Below are 4,051 nucleotides of genomic sequence, written 5' to 3' on the forward strand. Positions count from 1 at the left end.
ATACATACATACATATATATATATGTATCTATATACATACATACATATACACACACTCACATACATACGTATATACATATATATCTACATACACATACATATATATAAAGCTATATACATACACACACACACTTGATACACGCATTCAATACACTCGCACACGACAAATAGAAAAATGTTTTCACGCCTACCCACGCGTGTATACACACACACATACGTTCACATAAACACACATTTATATAGACATCATTGATATACAGCGGTTGGACAAAATAATGGAAACACCTTAAAATTTCAAACAAATTTATTTTACTATGGAGTAGGACCGCCTTTGGCAGTAATTACAGCTTGAACTCTACGGCTTAAATTCTACGAGGTATGGACTCGTACAAAGTTTGAATTGTTTCCAAAGGAATTTTTGTCCATTCTTCAGCTAAAACAGTCTCCAGTTCTTGTAGTGATGATGGTGGAGGATATCGACTCCTTACTTGTTTTTCTAAAATGTACCATAAATGTTCAATAATATTGAGATCTGGGGACTGTGGTGGCCAGATAAGATGTTCAACTTCACTAGAATATTCCTTGTGCCATTCAGTAACAACTTTTACTGTGTGCATTGGTGCATATCATCCTGAAAGATTGCGTTTCCCTTCGGAAACACTTCCGCAACCATAGGATGTATTCGATCAGATAGAATGCTTAAATAGTCTTGACTTTTAATTCTGCTATGAAGGCCGGCGGATTTCCAAGATATAGCATTGGGCCGGCGGATTTCCAAGATATAAGCATCCAGATTATCATAGGCGGCCAGCGCCAACACCTTTTTCTGCAAAATAGGGGAAGCTTATCCTATTCAGGCTATATTATTAGCATTATCCTGCGTTTGAGAATTTAAAAATCACTTCTTTAACTTTATATATATATATATATATATATATATATATATATATATATATATATATATATATATATATATATATATATATATATATATATATATATAGAGAGAGAGAGAGAGAGAGAGATTAATATTTCTAAGTCTCTCTAAAAGAGACTATGGCAGCAGTACTGGATATTAATAGTTATCGCCAAGCTAACATGGCAGTCCAGAAAAATAAGCATCTTCTGAAAGGGCGACTCTTCATTCTGTCGATACTCTGAGAGTCACATTTGACAAACCACAGGCGCAGATCTATGTGTTGCAAATTTTTCCGAATGTCTTTTCATTTGCCATTTTCATATCAGTCAAAAGGAAATCCATTTTATAGATGTTTCCCCAGTTGAATCTCCCTGAGAACTACGTCAAGGGTACACGTGTCTGTGGAGTACTCAGTCACTTGCACATGATTTCACGAGCAAGGTTGGGACACTCGTCGTCGTAACCGACGGAGTGCTCCTTTAACTATCTATGCTCATCGAAGTCTCAAATAACTGGTTTCAGGGCGGCGAGTTGATTGAATCTTTAGCATACCGAAGAAAATGCTTATCGGTATTTCGTCCGGCTTTACGTTCTGAGTTCAAATTTTCGGGAGAGTTGGTAAGTTGATTATATCGACTTCAGTACTTAAAAGGTATTTATTTAATTGGCCCAGAAAAAATGGAAGGCAAAGTCGACCTCGGCGGAATTTGAACTCATAACGTAAAGACAGACGGAATACCGCTAAGCATTTCGCCCGGCGTGCTAACGATTCTGCCAGCTCGCTGCCTTAATATGATGCATCAAGATTTATTTCTTTATTGCCCACAAGGGGCTAAACATAGAAGGGACAAACAAGGACAGACGAAGGGATTAAATCGATTACATCGACACCAGTGCGTAACTGGTACTTAATATGATGCATAAATATTCTTTTCTACTCTAGGCACAAGGCCCGAAATTTTTGTGGAAGGGGCTAGTCGATTAGATCGACCCCAGTACGCAGCTGGTACTTAATTTATCGACCCCGAAAGGATGAAAGGCAAAGTCGACCTCGGCGGAATTTGAACTCAGAATGTAAAGACAGACGAAATACCACTAAGCATTTCGCCTGGCGAGATAACGATGCATAAATATTAAAAAAAAAAAATCCATTCAATTCTTCACAACGTTTGTTTCGATCTGACGATCTCTGACGTTATAGGTTCAGCACACTTCCACTACACCACTCTATATATGTAGTATATTGCTTTTTTGTTATGTGTTCAAATTCCGCCGAAGTCAACTTTGCATTTCATCGTTTTGGGGTCGATAAAATAAGTACCATTTGAGCATTGGGGTCGTTGCAATCGACGTACCCCCATCCCCCGAAATCGTTGGCCTTGTGCAAAAATTCGAAATCACTTATCTGCATCGGTGCATGAGATAAATTAAACAGGAATAATAATAATAATAATAGCCTAGAAAGATTATAATTTAAATAACATTTTTTAATGCATGCTTTAGAAAAAATTTCCCACAGTGATAATTTGGGGTTAAAAAACGGTCAGGTCACATTGAAAAGTCTAAGCGTTCCCTACCTCCCAGACAAAAATGTCACAAGAATCAAAAATAAAAATTTTATTAAAATTAAAAGTTGCTAACAAAATATGGAAATATCACTTTGTATTTCTTATTTGTGATTTTGTTGTATTGTTTTCTGAAATAATTGTAATATGATAGGGAAGTGTTTGTTGCTTTGAAGTCTTCGTAATCCACGCCGCGCCAACAACTGCTAACTCCTTGACAAATTAAGCTTGGCATTAACCGAGACATTTATCTGTTTTAAGGGCAACTCCCTTACAGCCCTCTCTTTACACTTTTACCGTTTAACACCTCTCTAGCTCTCCCTTACCCTCCTTTTGTGTGTGTGTGTGTGTGTGTGTGTGCATACTTACATACATACACACATACATACATACATATATATACATACATACATACATATGTATATACATATTATAAGCGTATCTATCTATGCACACAATATATATATACACACACATGTATATATATATATATATATATATATATATATATATATATATATATATATATATATATATATATATATACATATATATATATATGTATATATATATATATATATATATATATATATATATATATACATGTGTATATATATATACACATGTATATATATGTATATATGTATATATATATGCATATATATGTATGTATATTATATGTATATATATATATATAGGTATATATATATGTATATATATATATATGGTATATATATATATATTATATATATATATGTGTATATGTATCTATATGTATATATGTAGATATATTTATATAAATGTATATGTGTGTGTGTAACTGCATATGTACAGAAGCGGCGGTAGAGACGTACGACATACACAATATACACACACACAGACACACACAGACACACACACACACACACACACGCACACACACAAAAACACAAATGCACACAAAGAGAGAAAATGACTGTGTTTGTTTATCAGATCGGATAGAAAATTAGCGTGAGTCTGGCTTGCGATGGATTCGACCTGCAAATCAAGTTGATCCTTAAACGTGAAATGACAAGACATCTCCTTGCAAACCGTGATAAGTATGAGATCCGATTTCGTTCGGACCAGTTAAACTCTATTTATATGAGCAACACTCTTGCTTTCAATACTCATAGAATGACTGCTTGAAAGAAGTCGTAAAAAACATTATCTCGTATGGCGAGTAGTTTGTTTGTCTGTGTAGTTAGTTTTTATTAGGGCTGTAGTCTATGGATAAAGGACAACGCCCATGATATCTTAAGGAGGAAGTCTCCGGTGTTGGGGGCAGGAGGATTGTAGTGACCTTGCTAGGAGTACGGGGTGGGAGAGGTGAGGAAGATACGCCACGTGCGACGCTTATATAAGGGTGTCACTTTTCAGTCTGCTGTATTACCCTATATGCGCAGTATTGGTCAGGTGTGGATGATATTATCGGCAGAAAACTCAAAGGCTGACCCGGGTGACACACACTGGAAGGAGAAAGTTATAGTTATATCCTCAGAGTAAGGACCCGAGAATATAACTTGCAACAGAATGGATTCCGCAAAAG

This window comes from Octopus bimaculoides, chromosome 9 (assembly GCF_046866305.1).
Source record: "Octopus bimaculoides isolate indiv1 chromosome 9, ASM4686630v1, whole genome shotgun sequence".
NCBI lineage: Eukaryota > Metazoa > Mollusca > Cephalopoda > Octopoda > Octopodidae > Octopus > Octopus bimaculoides.